The following is a 26,811-nucleotide window of genomic DNA, read 5'->3' on the forward strand; positions in this document are numbered from 1 at the left end:
AATTTTAAAAGAAATATTCTAGGCTGATAAAAGAAATTACACTTTCTCACCATGAAGTGGTACTAAAATGTCAGCTGGTTATTTAAAAATGAAACATGGAGGTCAGTTGTCGGCCTTCAGGAGTCCTCATCCTGGTTAGATATATTTGAGAAATCGTTGATTAATTGCAACCCCGCTAAAAGTAGAAAGTGTCCTCTGATGTTAGTGACCGTATCATTTTGCCAGTGCATGCGTCTGGCTCAAGCCCCCGTGGCTCTGATGGCTTTAATTGACTGTCTCGCTTTGATTAATGATCACATGTTAAACATGCACATTGTGGACATTCTTACACAGATGTGGAGGGCAATTTGAGGGAGCGAGGCCATCTCTGGAGAAGCACTTATCTCTGACTGTGAGCTCAGCATTTGGGATGAGATGAAAGAGAGGAGTACCGCTCTGGTCTGCAGGCCCCAGAACCGACCTACGCTGCATCACAGTGACATTGAGGATATTTAAAGAAATGGCCTCCCCCCACTGGACCTCAGACAATAGCAAGGAAATTCATCGCTGAGGTATGATAGAAGATTTTAAAAAATAGAAATGCTAACAGATACTGATTTTTTTGTCTTGAAACTGGAGATAAATGGTGCCAATAAATCAATTTAAAACTCAAGCTGGTATTTTACCTCAAAGCTACATTTAGTGTCCACGAAAATCCCCAAACACTGTCAAGTTATGCATGCGATCACAGTCCTGTGATTTCCAACATGCTTCCTTTTGGTTACTGCTGCACATTACAAAGCTCACCACTGATCTAGGCTTTAAGGGACTAAGAGATTCACTGCAGTGACAGTGTTTACACAGTGGGGTCTGCATGGCAGGGCTCTGTATGGAAGCACAAGCCAGCATCAATCAACCAAGCACCAGGCAGCCACCAGCTATCAGGACCAACCACTGTTCAGACTGATTATCAGAGAAGCTTTACATCTTTGGCCCAACCCCCTGCCCCTTTACCCCACCTCCTGATGACCAACAAGGCTTGGCAGGCTGCAGCTGAAATGTCTTGGCCAACATAACCAAGGACCCACCATTACCAGAAGCCGCACAAACACCAAACAATTTGACCCTGTTTGCCGAGGGGCAGTTGAAGCAAAGTGCAAGAAAAAAGCAACCAAAGAAAAAGCCCTTGAAAGCGAGAGGTCAGTATTGGAGCATGTGATTGAGCTAATTGAAATCAACATCCATGATTGGACACACAAGCTAGGGCATTTGGCAGCACATCTCATGCCAACATCAGTCACCATTCGATGCTGCCCTGCCGGCAGAGAGGGCAGCCTGCTGAGGAGTGGCATGGGTCGCATGCCTGTCACGGTTTTAAAAAAGAGAGGGATCACAGAGGGGCTACTGTAACATCACCGCTGCTATGTGCGCCTATGTCAGCCCTGCTTCGCAAGGACATCATATATATGTGGATCAGAGGGAGCTCTGGGCCTGCAGCCCGGGTCGAGGCTGGACTGAGTGTAGAGCACTCTCACCTCCCAGCAGGCTGCTTTGGGCCAGTGTTAATGGTGGCTGCTCTACAGAGCCATGCCAGCCCCCCCATACACCCCCTGCAACTCTACGCTAGCCCAAGGCGGCACACATTAATGCCACACTAATTAGCAAAGGAGCTGACCAACCAATTATGCACAGTTCAGTCAAGATTCAGAGGTTAAAGGTTAATCTAATGCTGCATGACATACCTCAACATGATTTAATCTACAGTATGAATGAGACAGCCGTATATGTAAGTGTGTTAGTGGTTGGCATAAAGGGGTTACATACAGTCCCCTAAACCTACTTTCCACACCCAAACATTTTCAGCTCAGTAATTCAACCTCAAACCCACTTTAAGCTGTGCAGAAGCCATCATGGGAGCAGTTTGCGCAATGATTTAGCAGTCAGATCGTGTAGCGTCTGGCAGTATGTTGTGTTTATGCAGGATGGAGAAATTGTTTGTTACATAAATTACACAACAAAAGCTGAGTTGCCAGCAGCAACCTCCCGGTACCAGACAGTCTCTATTTGAAATTTTAAGCTGCACTGTGATTATTACAAACTAGATTAATTTAGTTATTGTCTGCTTCACATTCAATACAAATACACAAACCAATGCTCGTCTAAATCAGAGATCTTATTAGTGAGATGCATTATTTCATTGTCGTCTTCTTATTGTCATTATAACTTTGGAAAAAAAGGATGATATCAGCTTTATTTATCAGTCATTACTTCATTTACGGTAATGAACTATAACTGTAAAAATATAGTGACCTATTTGTGCCACTTGCTTTTGTCAGGGTTTGTCACACACTAAAACCATGCAAGCCCAATCATCCAACGAATATTACACTGACAAAATATGACAGGAGACATGCTTTTGGTTTAATCTGATGAGTGACAACTGGCCAATCTCACATGGTGTAAAAACTGGTGATACCTATAACTTCCAATTGCTGGTTGTTAATTATATACAAGTACGTACACATTAACGGAAAGATTTGAACTCATTTGAGTACTACTGTGGGGTTCAGCGTGTTTCAAGCTTTTTTCACTAATCTGTGCTGACAACTAAACAACAAAGCCTAGGTTGCCATCAACAACCTGACAAATTAAATCAACATTTTATACATGCCACCTTAAAACTCACTCAAAATGCTGTATTTATCAATCACAGGGGGCAGAAACGTCTGTGGCAACACATGAGAAGAACCTCTTGCAAAGAGCTGTCATCTTTTGTCCTGTGTGAAAAAAATGCTGTGCTATGAAAAGATGGAATGTAATTGTAACATCTATGCATTCCTGTCAAAGAATATGTACACTCCGTGACTGAACAGCTTGTAGATAATAGCTCTTAAGGTCCCACCAAAGCGTCTAAGGTGGGTTGAAGTCTGAACTTGGACTGGGCCATTGCAGTGCCTTCATTCTTTTCTTCCATATATGAGGTGTTTGTGCTAAGATGCTATATTTGGTTTTCTCCAAAGACAGCACTTTGTGTCACGTAAAAACATCTGCACGTTGGTCTTCTCTGTCTAAAACAGCGGTCCCCAACCTTTTTTGCGCCACGGACCGGTTTATGCCCAACAATATTTTCACGGACCGGCCTTTAAGGTGTCGCGGATAAATATAACAAAATAAAACTAGTGCCGGTACCGAAAAAAAGAAGATTTATTCATAACACACGTGAAAAGACCCAGGAAAACAGAGTTAACGATAAAAAAAAATAACACTGAAAACCGATAAAAACCCTGAAAACCATACATTTCACACCTGAGCCTCAACTCTCGCGGCCCGGTACCAAACGACTCACGGACCGGTACCGGTCCGAGGCCCGGGGGTTGGGGACCGCTGGTCTGAAGGACATTGTTCCAGAATCCTTGCAGTTTGTTCAAAAAACTAAGCCATGCTGCCATATTTTTGTTTTTTTGTTAAAGAGAAAATGTCTTCTTCCGGTAACTCTTCCAAACACGCTATACACATTTAATCTTTTTCTAATTGTACTGTCATGAACTTTAACATTTAACATGCAAACTGAAACTTTTGAGATGTAGCTCTTGGATTTTCTGCAGCTTCTACAAGCATTGCATGGTCTGACCTTGGGGTGAATTTGCTGGGAGATCCACTCAGGCACTGTTTTTCACTTGTGAATAATCTTTTTCACTGCAGAATGATGGACTATCTATATTTTCTACAATTCATAATTACAAGCCTTTCCAGATGTCTTTCCTCCTTGGTGTTGTGTTAACACACACCTGAATGCTCCAGACCAGCAAACTGTCAAAACTTCAGCTTTTATAGTTGTGGTCACACTTTCTTATGATATTTGTAATAATAGATGATAATTAGAAAATAATGTTGCGCTTACCCATTCTATATATACTAAAATTAAGTCCCATAAAACATAATTTCACTCGCAAAGTCAACAAAGAGCTTCCAGTTTTTAATATTTATTAGTTTCCATGCTGCCACTGATTCCTTTGAATCCAGCAAAGCAAGATTTTAATCATATTCCAGAAACAATTCCTGAATCACATTTGAAAATAAATTATTTTCTTGCAAACAAATACAGTATATTATCAGATCTAAATTTACACATTTCTTTCCTAATTAGTATAAAATCAATGATGCAAGCTACACCACCATGACCAACAGTTGCTGCTGAAGGAAAACACCACCTCAATGCTTAATGCTTGTAATTATGGCGGTAAAGGGATTATGCAGGCCTGTATGATTCATTCATGGGTCCAAAAAAGTTTTACTTTAGTCTCAGACACCTTCAAACAGATTCCTATAATTTTACATAACTTGCTACTTTTCCCTCTTATAAATTCACATCTACTTTTTGGAAAAAGAATAGAGTGGGCAAAATTTCCAGACTAGAAGCCTGTGCTTGCTCGGTGTTCAGTCTATACTGATGCTTTTGTTCATGCTTTCATCAGGCCCTCCCGGAGGTCGGTAATACAGCTAACTAATGGGTAAGGACATAGCAGAAAAATTAGATCACATCACATCAAGTCATTAAATGAGATTTGATGTGATGGAAATCTTTGGAAAATAAAAACTGCAGGGAAGATTAATGAAATATAATTCTCTCTCGGTATAAAACCTTCTTATTAAAGGCCATGTTAACTACTGTTAAAGGCTTCGTATGCTTTTACTCACATTTTTAAGAGAATGCGCTTGTAACAGAGTAGTGTGATCAAAGTTTCTGTCTGGCAGTGGTAACCAGGGGAGAGCTGGTGTCTTGAACAGTTTTGGAAATCTACCCACAGCCCAATTAGCAGGGATATTTAAAAGACCAGGCTTGTGACCAGAAGGTTGGAATCCCAGCTGGGACGCTGCTGTGTATCTTAGGTACTTAACCTGAATTGCCTCAGTAAATATCCAGCTGTATTAACAGATATAGCACATACAATGGGATCACACTTACCCTTCATATGGGATTTAATGGGCAACATGAGCACACTGTCAGTTTTGCAGCTTTCTGCAAATAACTTTAATAACTTTGCACAAATGAAAAGTTTGTTTCAATAAAATCACCAAGAGCAGCAGGCTACGTATTATCCCATAGGCGACCATTACCGTGCCTTTGTCCTAACGGGATGTGCAGTTCACTCTGTTGGACTGCGGTCATTTGTATTCTGTTAAGGCAGCGCTGATCATCAGCCACCATCTGCATAGTTTTACTACTTGTGATGATGGCGCTGTTCAGAGGGCCCTGTCATTAAGCTTTACTGCATTGTTAAAGCCTTTCTGGGTGCTGCATCAGAAGAAATGGCTCATTCAAACATGGCTCTCCCCTCTGCTTCTCCTTGTATATGTCTGGATCAAGGGTTACAAAGTACATCTCTTCTGCACACAAGTGCCTCAGGACAAATCTGACCAGCACTTTGCAAAGTGATACATGGAGCCATTGAGGCAAAGCTGGATTTAAAAGGTCTACATTTTTCAGAGCTGTGAGGAACAGAGACTTTTGACTTTTTATTAGACGGGCACAACAGACTCAAACATAAAATATCCCCTCATACAGCTTGAAAACATGCAGCCGCTCACATATGTGGTAAATTACTTCAATGTGAAATACAACGATCCCATCATTCTCATATGTAATACCACATTACAAATTCAGTGTAGATAAATCATGTGTTTTAGTGTGCTATGAAAACAAAAATATGGACCTTCTTTGAATAATGACTTTCCAGTGATTTAATGCCGAAGTCTACTTCCTTTTGAGCGTCCCAGGTGATAACACTTTGCATATTGTTGTGAATAACATCCGTTTGTGTGATGGAGGAGAACGCATTGGCCCCTTGGCAATGTAAAGCAGTTCTTTAGTGTGAATCACATAGCTGGAGGTTATCGCTTCGTATTCTTAAAGTCAGAGGCAAATCAAAGCTCAAGAAATATAATTATTCAAAATACAAAATACAACTATTTTGTAAGTGTGGGTGTTCATCCAGCTTATCTGCAGCAGTGCTTTTAATAGTTTGAATCATAATAAAAGTATGTCATTAGTAATGTTATGCTTATAGCTGAGTGCAAGGTTCTTACTATGCAAGCAAGAAATGCTGTGCAAGTGTACTCTGCAAACAGGATGGATTTCCTTCATTAAAATCGTCCTCATGAGTCTGCAAAGTTGCCTTTGCTGTTCTAAGAAAAATAAATGTTTGGCTCCTATATTAGCGGTGATAAATTCACGAACAAATTAATTTGTTATCTGTCACATTGCTGCGCCTGTTACTTAATAATCATCTGTTTATTTGGGCTTCTTATTCGGCTTCACATAAAGCTGTGGTCTTATGCTTTAGAAACATCGAATGCATTTTGTACTTGAAACTGAAGATAGAAAATTATTTATAACAATAAGGCTGCCGAATTTTTCCTTCACATACTGTTAGCTTACCGCTCCAATATGACAATGCAGTTCTACGGTGTAATTTATGTGACTATATTAGCATTAATTTTGGGTGGACTGTACTTTAACTCAATACTCAGCCTTAGTTGGTCTGCCATTGTTGTTTGGTGGCTAATAACCATAATAATGGGTTCTAAATAAAGTTTTGAGTGATATTCAAATAATCTGTGTTAAATAAGGTTAGATGAATGGTTAGATGTCCATTCCACATGTTACAGCTTGCATGTACTGTGACGTGGTCTTGCCATCTGCTTGGTGTCTTTCCTCTTTCTTGTATTTTCGTGTATTAAACAATTTCTTTTTTCATTCCAATCAATGTTTCCTGGTTTTTAAGAGACAGGATGACTGGACCAGAAATGGATACAATAACTCATATCCAGATGGGACCTTTTTGCATCCAAACTGTTGCCATTTTTGGCCAAAGACAATAGTTTGGTGTCAACATGGTGGTTTAATACCTGTAGATTTGATTTCAAATGTGGCTTTATGTGGTCCAACCAGTTTCTATAGTTGATTAAAGTTTGAAAACACTAACATATATTGTCTGAAAAGATACCAATTAGATTACTTTTATTCTCTTACTGTTAGTGGGAAGTGCTCAGGAAACTTTAATGTACTCTTACATCCACCTAAACAGAGCCACTGTTTCTCACATCGTGCTTGAAGTCCCAAAAATTCCCCAAAATCCATTGCTTTATAATCTATTTCAAAGAAAGACTTTGTCGAGTTCCAATTTTTAGAGTGAATGATGATACATTAAATGTATATTTTTTTAATCTGAAGTTAAGAGCTAAAAGTTATTGATAATATCATTTAGTTCCTGTAATCTGGATTATATATTCTAATACAATCTTAATGCATATTATCCGAGTGGAAAACTGAACTTTTTTAATCTTTTAGGACAAAAAGGTATCAGCAAAATGAATTCAGATTGTAAAGGAATTAGTGGCAACTTTATAAAATAAGGAGTTAAGAAAAATGAGGCGGTGGCAGACTCAGGAAGCCCTATCGATTTCTAAAATACATTCTAAAAGGTCCCATGCCTAACTTTGGTTTGACAGCTGGATTTGTGAAGTCTTTGAACTATTCCAGAACAAGGCTGCTAGATAACTCCTAACAAGATATCACAAGTGTGGACTGGGCTAAGAGGGCCTTAAGGAGACAGCAGCTGAATGCTTTAACTGGCACGACGAGCCAACCGTGGGCCACAACCATTAATGGTATGGGAGGGTGCTGGAAAACTGCTTGGCCCAAATTTGCATGCAAAAAAAAAAAAGAAAGAAAAAAGAAAAGAAATGCCAATGGCACTTTCAGATAACAAGACAACAGAGGAGGAGGAGGAAGACGCATGGTGGGAAGAGTCAGCAGCATCTTTAATAATATGAGGGAAAGTCAGAATAGGAAAACTATGCCTATAGGTATGGGGCTAATTAACAAAGTTTTGTCTGAGAGAGGAATCCAGGGCAAAAGAGAATGGTTAGATTCAATATTCCCCAAAGATTGTCTTCAAAGCTTAAACCGAGGATATTAAATGCATCAGAAATAATAATAATGCAAGCACGCGTGTCGCTGCTGCCGGCTTCTGTGTCTTTGAGTAGGCAAGATACTGTATGTCTGTGCGTTAATATCCACAGTGCGGGAAGGATGCCTTTAAACTTCTGAAATACTGTATTGTTCACAATCAGCAAACAGCAGTTTTCATTAAAAGGAAGAAGATTTTCATATATGCATATTTTTATATATACACCTCCTCATACCCTGGAGATCCCCCATTACTAATTAAAACTCTTGACAAACTGTCTGTCTGCCTGGGATGTGGTCACCCCTGTGCGCTGATGAGAAGATGAAGAATGCACAGCAGAAGTTTATTTTTTTAAACACATTATTCTATGGTCAGAAGACAACCCCATTTATCTCCACAATAACTGAGCCTGGTCCCATGACCTTCTGTCAGTTTATTGCTGGTCAGGATGGTCAGTCTCATGTAAATGTGCTCACATGGAGAAGCTTTCCTGCTGCTAAGTCAACTAACACAATCTAGCTTTGTCTCTCTCTCTCGGTTGTACTTTTCTTGTTCCTCCTTACTCAGAGTGTTTCAGCTCAGTTCACCAGTTTTACTCAATGATATAGGTACTCTAATTTAAAATTCATCAAACCACAAAGTAATCTGCATTTAAAGCTATATATATTCTGTTACTTCTATAACTTGTGTAATAAATTAAAAAAAAATCATCACTGAGCTGCAGAAGGCAACAATTCAATTCAACTTTATTTTATTTATACAGCGCCAAATCATAACAACCTTCACCTCAAGATACTTTGTATTGTAAGGTAGACCCTACAATATTGCATACAAGCAGCAGACACTTTGAATACTTTAACCAATCCTTAACAAATGGGACTCTGTACTGCTGTTTGAATTCTCACAATATTACAGCTTTAAATAAAGCTATTTCAGTAGTCACCACTAAGCTGGAGTGCATAAAAGAGGGAAAAATCACAATTTATAGGCAAGCAGATGCTTATTTTAAGTGGGAAATCAAGAAAATCAATACTTGCATTGCTCTTTTGACTACTGTGAGTTGAAGTGCCCTAGGAGTCAATTCTGATTGCAAGAAAAAAGTTTATTGTGTTTAGCTGTAAATAAACTTTAGACTAATAGATTTAGGATACGTTAGGATAAGGATAATAGTTTAGGAAATAATGTCAGAGGAAATTTAGAGGTTTTTTGGGCAGGCTGTCTGCCTCCACATCAATGCAGAGTTAAAGACATTTGTTTATGTTTATATCAGTATTAAAAACTAAAAGTTGAATTTATTAGGAAGACATATGTTTCACGAAATGTCAAGAAATTTCTAGAAAGAAATTTGCACTTTTATTCCATTTAGGATGGAGTAGGGCCTTTTTTTCTTTTTTGAAGCCTGGGTATGGGAGATATTGTGAATGTTGCAAATATGTTCCTATTTTTAGGTGAACCAAACATTTAAGATCCCTTGCAGTGAAGTGGAACTAAAGTGCATACACAACATAATTTCTGTGGCTATAGCTGAAGCAAACACTGGCGTGGTGCACTTAGAGGAGTTTTTCGTTTGAGGCAGTCCTCAAATATTTAAGGCCAATTCAGCCTGGCAATAAGTGAAATATTACCATGGAAGTACTCATGCTTTGAGCCCTTTAGGTTTCTTCCAGCAACTTGTTTACAGCCGGGCTCGCTGAAGGTTGACCCTGACTCTTGTCAACCTTGAGCAGGTCTCTGACTCCAGGCCTGTCCCATCCAACGCCTCCATCCATTTGTGGATCTTGGAGGGCTGAGGGGTCAGCTCCGTTCTTACACCGTCAAGCCCTCTTGCCTGGATCCTCACTCTGCCAACTCCACTTACTGTCTCCTGCCCCGTCTCCTGCTCCCTCTCCAATCTGCTGCTACCTCCGACCGACCCTGATACATAGCAGGGCACCACAAGACATGTTTCCCTCTCAGCCAGCAAGGAGGGTTATGCGTTGTGTTATCTTTCACTATCTGTGCCTTTCTCCATTTTTTTCCCCTAACTGTCGACTCACATTGCATTACAGCTGTGTGCTATAAGACTCCAAGCCATTGCAAAGGATCAGCTTCTATTAGGGCGCCTATTATCATCTCAAATCAGTCGCATTTTAGCATTTAAGTGTCGAAAGTTCACGCTGAATTTTCCAGCACCATGCCTCAAGGTATAGAAGGCACATCAGGCAGCCGCCTATAACATGTTCTCTCCCTTTTTTCTACTTCTCGAACACGCTGACTGTTTGTAAAATTACAAGAGATTTCACAGGGCCAGAGTTGGGTGTGATGAAATGCTTGCTGAAAGTGCCTGGCACTAGCAATAAATGTTCACAATGTTCAGCCAGTGTTGCATTGTGTAACAAATATTAAGCTAATCATCAGTCACTTTTGTCTTCTAGGCAACACTAGGGTCCTCTTTATAATCCTATTTACCATCTCCAGTGAAGCCACCCCCTCCTGTGCCCACTGCCCACCCTCTGAATCCACACACACACACACACACACACTCCCTGACCCCCTCCCGCCCACCACCCATCCGACCCGCGGCTGTTCATCTCTAATGAAAGAGAAGATAACGCACAGACAGTCGGGATCACACACTTAGATGCCTGCCCTACATAGTGCCTTTTCTTCCACCAAATACTTCACAAGATGTCACTGACATTATTTAAAGTGATTACATTTAGCAGAAGTGAATGTCATGGAACAGCACAATTACTCTCATGGCAAATTTAGCCCTTTTGACAATCTCCCCTACAGGTTAGCTCCACCCCAGCCCCTCATCGCTGCATGCGTACACACCCACAAACACAAAATGTTCTGTCATCTATACCGTGAAAACCTATGCACAACAAGACAAAGAAAATGCTGGCTTATGTCTCAATCCAAGAGGAAACATTTGCTGTCAGGCGAGTTCATTTCAATAAATAATATGAGAACCCCGCTGTTGGCTCTGTTTCTGCATGTTTACAACATGTTCACACTTTTGGGATCTGAATAACATGAGGAAAAACTGAACAACAACTTAATTTATAGATGTTACAATGTGCGCATTTTTTCTGTTAATCTAAATTTCAAAAGGCTTTTCGCGCACTTATAAGAACATCCCAAGATTATAAGCGCAAATTTAATCAAATACATTAACACACTAAATCAATCCACATCACTTATCGAGCAACTAGTCACATCTTCGGCGTACTAATGGAAAAATCTGTTTGGTGCATAACATTAAAAATCTAACATCAATGTAGAAAATCTGTCTGAAGCATAGGCGCACACATGCCCGCACACATTCATTCTCACTTACACACACACGTACACCCACACAAATAATTGAGATTTTTTTTCACAAGGACATGCAGAGCCCGGAGCCAGTGCTTAATTGCACGAGCTATCATTACACGGAAAATCAACAATTTTAAAAATACACCGAACACCTTTCATCTTCACCCTCCTCTAATCGCACCAGTAAGAGCCGTCTGGAAGGGAGCTTGATGTAGTCAAACTATCTAAACAGCGCCAGCGGGTGCCTCACAATCAGCACCACTGATGCAGATAGTTTTGGACACAGCGGAGTGCTGCAACGCCGCCTTGCACTCCTGCCGTCCTCTCACCATCTCGTCTCCGATAGGGAATCAGATGTGACCCCGCGTGCCATGTTCGCCTGTTTCGCCCGTGGTGAAGAGCAGACAAATGAACCAGAATCGCAGAAACCGACACAAATATCTCCCCACTGTGTTAGCCTCTCTTTGCTTTTGAAAAGCCATTTAGAGATTGGTGCTGAAACCAAACTGTTACTTGTCCCTGTCTTTGGAGAGCAGCGAGGATGCACTCGTCTCCCTCTTTTCCAGCAGAAGCGCTGGCCTCAGCCCTTGGGGAAACGATATAATGAGGATCTCTATGCCTACACTCTGACTCATTTCAATTGGAAACGCTATACACACCCTGCACTTTGGACCAGTGATGGTTGCATTATGGGCCACGATCAGAATATGACAGTTCATCACAATGTGCTGCTTTACTTTTCGCTGCTGTTCTTTGCAGGTCATCTTTTAACACGCCTCTTTTTCTGTTGTTGCTTTGGCTACAGTGGGTCCAGAAAGTTTGAGACAACGTAATGAAGTCATATTGTGTTCAGTAATTACTAATAAGCTAAAAACATGAACAAATATCCATGTTGCACTCGTGTTAGCGGATAAGGAACCTCGTTAAAACTGCCTAGTATATTTTGAATAACTGAATAATTGAGTATAACCGCAGAGGCTGAATGTAGCAATTAGTAGAAACAAGGTTAGCGAATGAGTGACACGCTAGGTTAAAGGTCAGCTCACATTTGAGGCAAGCAAATGCACCAAACTCCCAATTTACACACACTGGCCCAACCTCTTAGCCTTAATATTGACAAATGCATAACAGCAATGTCAAGTGCTCAAGGGTGATCTACTTTTTTCCTGATGTGGGGCTCCCTGGAGTACGGTGCAGAAACATATTCTCTTCAAACAATCCCAATGACAGCCAAATAGCCTGCTTGTCGCTTGTAAAAAACCTTCTAATGATGCGTGTCGAGGGAGCGCCCTGCCTTCTTGTAGCAGACGACTCCCCTGTGTACAAGGAAAAGCAGAGGGAAAAAATAATCATGTTTCCCCCAAATCATTCCTCCTCATGAAACCCAACGACACTCGAGCATCTAAACAAACCTCTCCTCTCAGGTTCGCTCGCATTTCCTTCCCTCCTGCCTTTCTGATCTGTTAAGTCAACATTCATTACAATAACCATTAAATTTCCATTTTCAAACAGTACTTGCACATATGCAAAGACTGGAATATCTATTGGAAAAAAATTGGACATGATAGGTACACGAGTGGAAGCGCAGGCTCTTCATGCTGCTGTTGCATCAGTGCAACACGGAAGGATCTGTTCCATCCAGGGTTCCCCGCTTCACCTTTCATATGAAAATTAGAACAGAAAACATGGGAAGTTGGATGTTTGCTGTCTGGGGCTTAATGTTTCCTTATGAAACATTGGCGTAAAGCCAACAAGATCATATTCATGTATCTGTAATATGATTTCTTGTTAGAGGTTGTAGGCTAAGCCACAAGGGGGATTCTTGTTTTAGGTCTGAAATTCTACCATGCCATTGATATTTTTAAAGAAGCCATTCTTTTTATATGTTAAAATAGTGCTATTTTACAAAGTATGTGAATCTGTGTATGTATGTGTGTATGTTTGCCCCATTAAAAGTCATGCATGCATGCTTACATGATGCTGATGCTGACGATTGAATTTATGCTAATCACGCCGTTCTTTGACTTTAACTAATACAATGAAACCAAACCCAGCTGGACACTTTCTAACTATCCAAATAGTTCATTCAGAACAACAGCGTTACATTTGACAAAACGATAATCTATCACTAACTTTTGGGAATAAAAAGATCATCTGAGAAGCAACATAGTCTTGATCTTAAGGGAGCAGACTAGTTCACCGTAAGATCAGAGAGCCTCTATTAAAAACATATCTTTTTCATGTTCACTGAGCACATGACAGGGCAGCCAATGAGAGAGCAGGAGGCTCTGTGTCTTAATGCCAAGAAAGTGGGAGTGCTAACGGGCTCTGATTAGCTCCGTTTATCTCTAATTAATTACCTTTACCTAAATAGATGCTCTGTTTCAGCTAGACATGGAGTCAAGTAGACTAGATTATTAGTGTGCTCATCGGGCCTTTATAAAGGGCTGAAATTAATGTTACGTGCAAAAGAATCCGCTGCTTTAATTGCACAGGTGTTGCCTTATGGCAACACTTCATCATCTGCTGGCTCCCCAAGATTATTAGCAGGGATTCATACAAAGGGACTACTCTGTGAACTGCACCCTCACAACAGCTCATTAGTTAGGCTTGTTATTGTATTATTTATTACATTTGGCCTTCCCCCATTGCCCATATTGATTCATAAGCCCTATTTTTTTAACTCCTCTTCTTCTTGGCTGTCTGTTATTTCATTGCCAGTTAGTGAGTCTAATTTCAAAGCCTGCTTTCACAGAACACTGGAAGCCATAAAGATGGAAAAAGTCTGTTTTCACACTTGCATCTCTTTTATGAATAATAACAAAAATCACCAATACATTTTCAAATAGCTTCTTATGATAAACAAGAAAAACATAATACAAAGACTGCAGAAGCGGCGGTAAATTAATTTGTTGATAATTAACATTAATAAATTCCTCATGTGGGTTTTATTTGAGAGTGTACAGAGGTTTGTGCAGTGAGAGAAAAAAAGGTTAATTCCCTTTTATGATGCAAATACGCTCTGCTTTACATGTATGCAGTATTTTAAACATGTTGTAAAAATGTTGTATTTAGCAACATGTATACGTGTACAACATTATGGCTGCAAATTGCTACCATGAATAACTAAAAAAAAAAAGCTTGTCTAAGGAAAGCATTTCACTCTTTTGCTAGGTTTCTTGACAGTTAGCTTAGCTTAGCTTTGCTCAAACACTTGAAACCGAAAACACTAAGTTGAAATCCCTCTACCAGCGCTACTAAAGCTCAGTAACTGACACATTATTTCTTACTGTCACGCAGAGGAAAGCCATTTATTAATGCTAAGCTGAGCTAACCAGCTGTTAAGTTGAGCTATATGTCTACAGTTTAGAGACAACGGAGCAATTAAGAATTTTCCGAATTTTATTTTCAAATATACTTAAACTAAATTGAAAGGTACAGAAAGTTCTGTCCTGTCCAATTAAATCTACAAGTGTGAATTTATTAAGTAACTATAATAAAATAAAATAATAAAATGAGATTAAAATTATCTTTAAAATTATAAGACAGTAGTTTCCAAAGTGAAAATATCCTGAGTCAAACATAAAGGTCCACGCCAATGATGGCTGATCGTGATGGCCTTTAATTGGCCGTGGAACTGGCTGAAGCAAAAACAGAATGGAGCATTTTTCCAATCTTATTCCTCTCTAGCTTCTCCAGTGATTTTTTTCTTACTCTCCTCCAGTCTCAAATTGTGTTGTTCTGGGGAAAAGCAAGGCTGACAGCTTGAGGAAGTCTGATGTCCTGGCACTTATATAGCCCTGGCAAAGAAGTGGATAGTGCAGTCAAGTGAGGGATGTGGGGGGAGAGAGAGAGAGAGATGGAGAAAGAAAGCCTGAGGGAAGCAGTCCACTGGACATGCATATGGTCCTCTCCTGGTTAGCTTCTCCACTGCTTCCTCCTCACCACTTATGGCCCCTCACAACCTTGTCTTATGGCACCTTTGCCAATAGGAATGGGCAAGGCAGCTGTAACCAAGCATGCTTAAGGCCACTGACCTGGAAATGTGGCTCAACCTAGCAAGCCCACTCACTAGCCTCTACTGGATTTGTATGGCCGGGAGAATGCATCCCCCTGCTCCCCCCCTCTCTATACACACACTTCCTATCACGCTGCTCATAACACTCAGCTTACTGGCAGTGTTATTATTGTCCTACAATACACGTGCAAATGCTCAGTCTAAATATGTATACGAGCATGACAAGGCAGATTAAACTGCCAATATCCTCCAACGCACTTTGTCATGTTAGCATCAAGCGTTAGCATTACGCGAAGAGAAAGCTTCAGAAGCTTAGCAAGTCAAGAGCCTGCGTCTGAGGGTTTTCTTTAAAGTGCTCAACTATAATTGTCTTTAGCTGGCTGTGATGGATATATTAAGACAAACTTCCACTGCATCATCCCACCCCCGCTCCATCTTTACTTTATTTCATCACACGTCTGTAAGATATCACACAGTGTGACAATTTTCTAATAGGGGCTTCAAAATTATTCAACAATAGGCTATCATTTTAGAAATTTCTCTCAGAGAAAGAAAGAGGGGGAAAAAAAACAGCACGCCATGTTTGTTCAATGCCTCCGAATGAGTGAAATTAACAAAGATGACGTGACACTATCTGTCATCAGCCATTACTAATCAATGGGCTCTCCGCTCAGTCGGGCATATTCCCAGTGGTCTTACTTCCTTAAAAGTACAGCAGGTATTTTAATACGCGATGAAAGGCTCGCTTCATAGCTGAGCATGAAATATGAGGGACATGTGACGACTGGGATGCGACCTCCTGTCTTAGAAGCTGCTCGAAGAGATGAGACAAGGAATCAAGCGTCACTTTTGAGACGCGATGGCGGGCTTTAAACTGAAGTATCTTAACTTGTGTCACGTTTAGAAACAATTAGAGCCCATTTGATGTTTGATGGTAGAGCGTGTGGGGGGGTTAGCTCATTTCAGACGTTTAGCATTTCAAGTACGCTGACACATTCGACATAGACAAAAGCCTGTATTCTACTGATAGTGTAATGACAGACACCGCTTTAGCTTGTCTTACACCTGTGTCATAATCAACCTACTTCAGCATAAAACAAGTAACGGTGACCTAAATTGGCTCCATATCACCCACTCATGTTACTTCTTTTATTCTATTATGATACATATACATATGACAACATGGCACTGATTTGAAGTAGGATGATGTTCACAGCGCCGTTGTTTGCTTGATCATTTATTTCGGAACTTCTTTATAACCAGCAAAAAGTTGGATAACGGCCCTCCGCCAGACAAAGGTCACTCAGCCAAGAGCACAGAGAACATTCTCCTAGTTCTCATCCTATTTTTTAGAAGTGTGGGTGGAGCGTAGGGGTGTCTCTCACACTCTCTCTCCCTGACACACTCCCGCCGCACTGCTGTCCTCAGCATCTCCGTGGGGCGGTGACTAATTGCCCCCGTAAATCACTGTGCGGGCCACGCGATCCTCCGTTTATTTTTCCTGACAGTAATTTAGTGCTTGCTCTTTTACACACTTGTCATCGCGTGTTTTTCCTCACATTAGAGGCTGGTGGAAAAAGGACGGTAATTAACGGTGCGACGCGCGCTCGCCATGGCTCTTTCATCATGGTGTGATAATTGTGCTCCTTGTCTGTCACAGTAACCTCTCAGTTTCCCCTGGAACTTCCTCTGTGCTATTTGTCAACCCCGAGAAATGGGAAGGATTCTCGTGGCCTGGCTGCGACTCGGCTCGCCTCGCTACCAGTTTTCCTATTTGTATCAAGACTGAGTCATTTATATTTCATATAAAACTTGTCACAAATATTAGCCCTTTCTGGCACAGGAACATAAAAGATATATGGTAAACACACCTGAGCGCTTGATAGCTGAGGAGTTCTACGCCCTCCTTTGCTTTTTATTCCTTAGTCTTTTTTACTCTTGAGGGGATGGGAGGTCGCAGAGGAGTTGGCAGGGACAGCCTAATAAACAGTCCATGCATTCATAGTGCTAAGATGCAAAAGCCAGAGCAGTAGGGATGCGCAGAACAGCTGAGCCCATAGAAAACCAATTCAATGAACTAATCTATTTACAGGAAAGCCCAGTTCACTCATCTCTTTAGAATTTACAGTGGAATAATGCAGTGTATACGCTGTAGAACATGTCATATTCTATTTTTATCAGCTGTGGGCAGGTGATTCACTGTCTACCTTGTTATCCTCTGCTGTTCCATGCTGAGGATGCACAGTATCCATCACCCATAACCTGCACCCCAGAGGTTAAGTCATCAATAACTTTGCTGCTGAAAATATTGCAGAGGACTTGGAGGTTTGCGTAAGGTCCTTTGACTGGCTGTCCACATCCCACTCCAAATCCCCCTGCACCCCTTTCTCTCAACTTCTCCTGGATTTTTTAATATCTTTATTCTCCTGTCACAGACAGGGGCTAATGGGATGTGTGGTCAAGATTTCAGGATCCATCACTGGCTTGCTGAAGAATTAGCATGGGCCCCATGCATCACCTGCCAGAGCTGTCAGGCCTGCTGTCTCCCGCGCTTCATTATAGCCCTGGCACTGTGCTGCCTGTCTCCCCTCTGCGTTTGCTTCTCCCCAGCCAGAAACCATGGCCGGGAGGGGGGGGGGGGGGGGGGCTACCACGCCCCTCAATGTCAGCCCTGGTCACCAGCCGCTAAATTAGGATACACTGTCGTGCTTTTAGAAATTAGGAAGAGGAACGGACAGAGCTCCTGCCTGCTGAGGATGCTCTCAGAGGCAAGCGATTCTCCCTCCCTCCTCTTATCCCTTCACTCCTCCTTCTCTCAGTGACATAGCTTTAAGTGGGGGGTTTTTTTCGGTTTTTTTTTTTTTTATCAAGAGTAAAAAGTCTTTAAAACTATTAGGGTAATTAGGAAGTATTTGTCCCTTGTCATCCTAAAGGAACTATTTGATTACTCATGTCCCTGTGGTTGGGAGTAGGGGGTACTGCTCTCATTTTTGGTGGCTAACCCCCTTGTGCCTCATTCAGAGCCTGGACCCAGAAAACCCCCTCGAGAGCCATTCTTTATGTCTTCTCTGCAGCGCAGATTAGACCAGCAGTGCTAAGAAGGTCACAGTGAAAATGAAGAGAGCAAAGCAGGACTACAGCTGGGGACCCTGCCCCGGTCCTTTCCCTCTCCCTCTTATTAGCAAATCAAAGCTGCCTCCAGAAAGATTCACACTCCTCACCTGATTTTGTCCTTTTCCGCTAATCACATAGCCACTTTGCCTTGACTGACAGTTTTCTTTATAATTGGCCCATGATCTGGCAAGGATCTAATAACCAGAAAATCCCCTCTGAGGGTCCGCCAGGCTTGAGCGACCTGTCTACGCACACACACTGCCTCCACCATCCCCCTAACACCATCTGCAAAGGGCCGTTGCCATGCCACACTATTTGTGCATGACAGCGGCAAGCTAATCTTAACGTTCAATAATGGTGTGAATATTCAATGAGCAGCTCAGGCAGAGGATCCACAGTAGCACACTCTAATTACTGTTCATTTGCCAGAGTATCAAAGCCTAATTACTGTTCATTTTAATGCTCCAGAGAAAAGGGAGGAGAGTCAAGGCAGGGTTAGAAGAAGATGCCCTCGAGAGATCAGTCAGTCAGTCTTTATCCGTCTCTTTCGCCGTCTCTCTGCTTACAGCCAGTTCATTGTCTCTGTGCGTGTGAGCGTCTGAGCAAATTCGGCGCGTATTTGTATGTCTGTGTGTTTCACTGTGCAAGCAAACATTCAAAATTTCTTCAAACAAACACGTTAATCAATCACAGAGACAGCTTAGAGGAGAGAAAAAAGGGAAGACATGAGAGCACAAGACGAAGGCAAGAGACAGGGTCCATAATCCCGAGCTTATTGTTTCTTTTCTCTTCTTTATCTGTTTAATGTGTTTTGGGTAAATATCAGACAAGAGAAGGGAGGGGACTGCCGTCATATTGTCTTTGCCTTCACCAGAAGAAAGCACGCTTTTTCTTCCCTCTCACCTAATCCTGACAGAAGCCACCACAATCACTATCTGCCACCCATTTGACAGTTTCTGTCACCAATTAGCAGCTAAATCAGCGTCTCCCCAAACAGGAAAGCGAAGCAATTTATATGTCTATTATTTAGTGCTTGTCTAAGTGGGTATTCGTCTCTTTTCATTCACACTCTTACTCCTTCACACTCTTACTCCTTCACATTAGAAAACAGACAACTGCAATGCAGTCGGCGGCTCACCGGTCCTCTCAGATCATCCGGCTCCCTGCGACGGCGCAGGAGGCCCCTATGGGTGGGGAATAAACCCTGTCTTACCCTATCAGGAAGTTTGTCCTGTGAATTTTCAACCCCTTGCTCCACAAAATTTACAAGGCATCAACAACCCCTTTAATGAGCCACACCAAGCTGTTCCCCGGCTTTCCCCATGATAGGATGTTAAATGAAAAGCTGCGTGCAACATGCGAGGTTTGTTATCATTCAATCTGCTTGGGACCGCAAACCGGTCATTATCCAGCCATTATTTTCCTTGATTTACAATCGAGGGTGGAGGAGGCGATTGCTGTGGCTTGTTCTCCCCTCAGTGGGACGGATAGGAACCAGCTTGAAAATTTGCATTTACATGATCCGGCTGAGCAGCTTATTAGATCTGGATATTTATTTTCCACTTAAACCGATGTTTGATTACACTTTAATAAAGAACAAGAAAACCACAGAGCTGGCTGGGACTAACTGATCCCGCCCAGTGGTTTCTTTGGGATTTTGTGTAATGAAATGAGAGGGAGAAAAGATAAGCATGCTTAGGTAGTTTATAACAGATGCGCAGATGAAGATGATTTGGGGGATAAGAACAAGAGGATGCACCTTGTAAAATCATATAAATTCCCCGAGTGTAGCTAAACTGTTAGACATTCAGAAATAACATTCAGATCACACAAAGACACTTCAGGCAAACTGAGCTGTTAGGAAAAAACACACCAAACATCCACCCTATAAAATATGTCAAGATCTACAACAGTGGCAACAAACAACAGTGTAAAGGTGTCTGCGTAGCACCAAAGTGTAACTACAAAGCACGACTCAACAGAAAGAGTAATTGTAGGCAACCCACAAAAAGAAAGGGTTGTCAGCAGAGTTGTTTAATTGTGTTGAGATTTAAAAAAAAACAAAAAAAAAACTGTGATGTGCTAAAATAAACTACACTAGCTAATGGAAACCACTGCAGTGTGTTTAAAGGCAGAAACTAAAGATTCACGTGATTAGCCATTAAAAAAAATCCGACAGTTTTTTAACATCTAATGCCGTAAAACTTTGATAAACGATGATTAAATCACTGTCAGAGCAGCAGTGTTTCAAGTGTAATGGAAGATGACTGTTATGATTGTTTCAGAACTGTTTTAGGCCAGTACTGAACTAAGGAATCTATTTATTGTTTTAGGTTTCTTACTCAAAGAATACAAAATAATAACAAATGCTTACCTTTAAATGATACTTTGTGCCCGATATAAATATAAATGTGCATTTGGTTTGCATTACAAAGGTGTTAATGTTACACACAAAACTTTACTGAAAAGTTTTTTATGTGCTGGAAATTTCAGGATTCCTCTTGAATACTGGCAGTAGTAACTGAGACGTCATAAACCAATATCAGCTAAAAACAGTCTCCTGACATCAAGGTCTGCAATTGATTCTATTAAAAAATAAACACATTTTTTGGGAGGAGGAGTACATCTTTTCTCATTTCGTTATTTTCTCTCATTTTTAAGGTGCACTTAGAGAAAAAAAATATCCTAAACCAAAATCTAAATTCATAGTCAACAGAAAACTTACATAAAATACAGAATAACACAACTAATACTAGATGTTCATGATTATTGCAAGAAAACTCTGTAGAAAGTACGCACTGTTGAAACTTGAGTGACTCTATTACAGGGAATGTGCCTTTGAGGTCTGTGGTAAAACTTCAGGGTTCTGGTTATTGAATAACAATTGACACCGACTGTACAGGAAATGAATCCTGTCCCACCTGACAGGACATATGGGAATATAAAACAGATGAGCATGTCAGCCAAGGCAAAAATGGAAAAGAGACTATCAGCTATAATTGCTTATGGACATTTGCTTTAAGCCAAGTGATGTTACACTTGACTTAATCAATATTTGCCTTAAAAAGCCATTTATAACCAAGTCACAGTTGATGAATAAGTCACAATAGTAGCGTGTATCTCTAGTGTAAAGCAAAAGGTCATGATCTGTGGAGGGGCGGTGCAGGGTTTTTCACAGACAAGCTAGCTCATTGAGGACTTCCAGATGCACGTGACTGAAACAACAGCCTCAATGGCTGATACAACAACATGGAAATTTATGAGGTAACAACAAAAGGTTCACATTGTATACGTGATGCTGGAGCTCTCTCCGTCTCCCTCGTGCACAAAAAGCCTTTCCCCATACATTAACATAAAAACATACATAATTCCCATCTCCCATAACCTCTGCACGTTGTCCACCACACAGCAGGCACACACACAGAAAATGCAGAGGTGAGCCCTTGGCCTGGAGTGCCCCTCATTTAAGACGATCGACAAAATCAATAAAGTGAAGTATGTTTCCTCGCTCTTTTGGCTCTGTTCCCGCTCCTGAAGCATTCCCTCAAGTAACCTACTCCAGCTGAGTTCTATTACTGCAGCTCTTCCCCCACGTGTATACATCCTCAACCGCTCTGTCTCCCCCTCAGCAAAAGAAAACTCCACCAGCACAAACTATACAGTTTTATTCTTGATGGTTAGCGCAGCCGTGAAAAACAAGACGAGCTTTGACACAAGTGCCAGAGAACCATCCTTAAAAGACCAAAATAAAATGTGAAATCGTTGTACTGTATGATATCCTTCAGTGAGTCAGAGAGAAGAGTTTATATGTTTTGACTATTAGCTATTGATTTCATTCTGCGGTATTGCAGCCAATAACCGAAATCAGCATACAGTCATAAAGTAAGTCATGTTAATGAAACAGTTTAATGTTTTAAAAAATAATCTTATCAAGACAGACTGATGCTTCTCTAGCTTAGCATAGAGATTATCCGCAGATCACAAATTCACTAGTGCATGCACCAAATGCTGCATTCAAACAGGGTGGAAGTTCTGATGCATTTTTCCATAATTATCAGTCATGTATGATATTTGTTAGCTTTAAATTCACTGCCTTTTATTGTATTAAGTGTCTAAAATTACATAGGCTTATATAGATTGTTGTTTGAACAGAATAAGTCTTCATCTCATTGAATTTTAATGCCATTATTAGACATTTATTATTTTAGTTATAATGGCCCTAAAGGGAACAAAAATAGGAAAGTAAAGAACAAATCAGAACCAGACTAGCTATTCTCTAGTGTTCAGCTAAGGGGTATTACATGGCAAACTTTGAGCATTTTAATGCCGGCACTCCAGAAAGTTTAACTGTCTCCTACTAAATGTTTTCCTGGATGTAATTTTATGCATAACTGGGTTCTTAGAAAGCAGCATTTTTGTCGGTCTAAGTGGGAGCTTAATTTGGAGTCAGGTTTTGTACTAATGATCCCATGAGTTTGGCATAGTGAATCATATCTCCTTGCTCGCTATTTTGTACCTCTATGCTGCAGAACTAAAACGCATTAAACTGAAAAGCAAAAAACAAAACAAAAAAAAGACATAAAAATTATCTCATGAAACAGATGATGCTTCACTACAAAGCTCTTCTCGAACACCCTGAAGAAAGCTTTGTGCTGATCCATCAGCACTTTCAATAAATGTCACATAACAGTAGAAGGTGCTTATTTTCCTCTTTTTTTTCTATTCTCAGTATGCCCAATTAGCTAGCACCTTGCTGGGTGTGTACTCCCTCCATTGGTTACTGTACAAATGGGAGGGGGACTGAATAAATCTTGGGACTTGAAGTCTTTGATTGACACAGAGGCATCTCCAGGCTGTGCACCCATAAACATAAAAGTAAATCAACTGTACAACATATAAACACTAAAACCTGATTTTCAGTTTTGATACATTTTTGAGCGCGAAACATTTGTTTCTAGGTAAAAAGCTCATTACCTATAGCACAGTCATTCATCAGGAGCTGGCTTTGTTCTTCTATAAAATATACAGTAGTTACCTGCTTAGCAGATGATGGAGTGTACCTCTGTAAGCCTCAGGGGTGCATCTTTCATGAATGGTTTCTGCTGGCACGCACAACCTGCCAAAACAAAAGTGTGAATCAAAGTTGTTATAATTAACTATAAACTAAACTTAAAACTAAAACTACGGTTTACTTTACTGAAATGAATACTGGCCGTAAGACACATGGAAAACTATCCAAAATGAAGACGTATAATCTGTTACTGCAGAAGCATGCAGAGGCATTGGCGCGCATGTTCTGCTGATGATTAAAAGTAAACAAATTAACAAAACCAACAATGCCACTGCTGACTCTTAATCAAATTCTACTGAATTAACTTTTTTATGTAACAGTCATAAATACTTTGACATTTGGAGAATACACGTTTGAATTTTATTGCTGAGGTTTAAGAATTGATATGGTTTCCAATCTTTTCCGTGAGGTATGCAGCTTGGCTTAGCATAGCTTCAGGTCAGCCCTAAAAGTAAAGGTTCCTTTAACGTTGTTTTGGACTCAAATTGGGATCATAATTAACAAAATGCAGATCATTTTGTATTCAGTAAAATGAGAAACTACTGTTTTAGATTATAAACTGATCAGGAAAGTGTCTGCTGTGGCCACAGATGAAGGGAGCCCATGGACACCTTCCAATAGATTTCTATACAGCTGGACATCTTTGCCATCTGAGGTGTCGCCTCCTGCTGGCCATTAGAGAGAATGCGTGTTTAAGGCGCTTGACCAAAAACTTTGTCCATCTTTTTCACACAGTCAATGAACACACAGCTATCATCCAGTTAGCTTGGCTTAGCATAAAGAGTGCAAACAGAGACAGTGTAAAAGCACCTCAAAGTTCAAGTAATAATGATTTACCCGTTTTTTATTGCAAGTTGTAGATTTATACATTTTAAAAACTAGTTACTTTTAGAGCTGCTACACTACATTAACACCAGATAATTCCACATTAAGAGAGCCACATTATAGGTTTCTACCTGCTTCTAGCTGGAAACATGTAGTGTGGCTCTCCTTTGTAAGCAAACAAGTTAAATATTTATAGAATACAAAAACAGTATTTCCCACCCTACCTGGCTTTCCTTTAAGCACTTAATTTTAATAACTGAAATAAAACAACTCAGAGTTCAATTCTAGGAATAAAGGCTGGCATGAAACTAGAGATCAATTGAAAATTACCTTTATCAAGTTTCCTCCTGTGGTTTTGGCAACAGAAAATTCACCTACTAGCCTACTGAATGAGGCCTAACTTCAAACTCCCCTTTCTTTATTTTATAATAAGAACTCTTTGAGGTGTGAGAGATGAGGGAGGAAACAAAGCTTGAGTCTGCAAGGTCAAATCTTTGGGTTCATAGACCCCGAGGAGGTAAATTGATTGTTGAGTGTTAGGGGAGGGGTAGGAGGTAAGCATTTAACTGCTGACAGACAAACTCTGGCCCTTCAGGGCAAAGCAGGCAACACATTGCTTGACATCATTTCCACAGGTCTGTGCTCCACAATCCTCTTCTGTTCAATGGGGCAAGACCCCGAGCTTTTGTTACAATTAACCCATTAGGAGAAGCCTTTCATTCGCAGGTGATTCCATATTCCCTTGCGCACCTCAATAACACTATTTTAATCTGAAGCACTGTGGCCTACAGACATGTGCCAGATAAACTCTTGAATAGTGGATGATGTTTTGTCAATAAAGCTAGCTCACAACTATGTCGTTCTATCAAAACTTAACTACATTTTGTTGAAATGAACAACATTAAACACACTGTGCTTCCCTTGGTTGGAATAAATGTGTTGTTTCTGCTGTGTACATATTGTATATAGCCTGCAATAAAAATAGATGACTCTTATCCTCGATGAAAAACATAAAAGTATTTAAAAATTGACCCCCGGGGTCTGCTTTGTCCGTAGCTGCAGGCATTATTATACCCTGGTTGTCACAAAGTACCCCCTCAGGTCATTACTCCCGGGCAGCTACGGACCCTTTGGCAGACAGAAGCTGAGCTCCATTATCTGGGACGCAGAGAGGGGCTGAGCGTAGCAAAGAGGAGAGAGGAATGGGGAGACACACTGGCCATGGATCAGAGGAAACAGCGAGATGGCACCATTCTGATGTGATGTTTTCTGGGGCTTCGCCCAAGCCTGGAAGCAGACCATTTGGGAAAGGTTCTAGTGGTAGCTGGCATGTGCTGGCAGAGAAATACTTAACCCAATCAGGAACATAATTGCATATTTTTTCATCTGCTTTTCATTTGATGCATATATTCTCTTTAGTTAAATAGCTTTTTTCTTGCCAATTCCAGGCCATTGGAGTGCAGATGAGAGTGGTATGCTTTTTTGGTGTTTTAAATCAAAGCAAAAGTCCATTGTAAAATACATCAGCGTTATCATTCTGAGGCCAAACAATGAAATATATGTCAAACCACAGAGCCATCATGCTTCTCGGTGGGCAGTGTATGCTAAAGTGATACATTAACTCTTTTTGATCAAAACTAGGGTAACTGCAATATACAGAGGACTGTTCACACAGCACAGTCATGGAATTTAATGCATTGCTTTTTATTCCTGGAATTGAATTTTCTATTTTTTTTCATGTACATCGACATAAAAACACCAACAGCAAGAGATTTTAAAGGCAGTTCATGGAATAGTTTATGGAGATAAAATATATGTATTCTAGTTTAAAAGATATGGACCATAAATATACCAAATGCACAAATATTAAGATTAAACACATCCCCTTTCATAACTTTTTATCCAGCCATAGTTATGGGTGGGCTAGAGCCTATCCCACCCTCAGTGGGTGAAAGAGTACCGCCTGCATAGGCTGCCAGTCTGTCAAGGGTCAACACATGCAGACAAACAACCATTCCCACTCCACAACAAAAAGCTTGTTATTGTGACGTGACAGTGCTGCCACCTGCACCACTGTGCTGGTGTTGCTATATTTGTCTCCTAAAGTCGGGTGACGTGCATCCTCTGAGGACCATGAACGTCTGCATTAAAATGTCAGCCAGCGAGAAGATATTTTCTGTGTGAACCAAATGGAAAACCAACTAACCCAAGCCCTTTCAAAATAATCTGTTTGCATACTTAAACACATTTGAATTAACACTAAGGATTCACTTTAACATAACTTGCATTTTAAAAAAAATTTATTCCCATTGAACATAATAACAAAACATTTAAAACAAAAGGCACTGGCAGATTACTTTGGATCCAGTTCTACGTCAGATCTACTCAGCTAAACCCCCCCACCTCTCATACCTCCCCAATGTGAAGCAGTCAATCAGTAACATCACTGATTGTAGCATGAAACACAGCACATAATTCAGCATTATTGTAAACCTTTCCTCTCTATTGCTAGAACCAGTAGATTGAATTAT

Source organism: Rhamphochromis longiceps, linkage group LG23 (genome assembly GCF_057381845.1).
Source record: "Rhamphochromis longiceps isolate RC_006_pf linkage group LG23, R_longiceps_female_GT1.1, whole genome shotgun sequence".
NCBI classification, from domain to species: Eukaryota; Metazoa; Chordata; class Actinopteri; order Cichliformes; family Cichlidae; genus Rhamphochromis; species Rhamphochromis longiceps.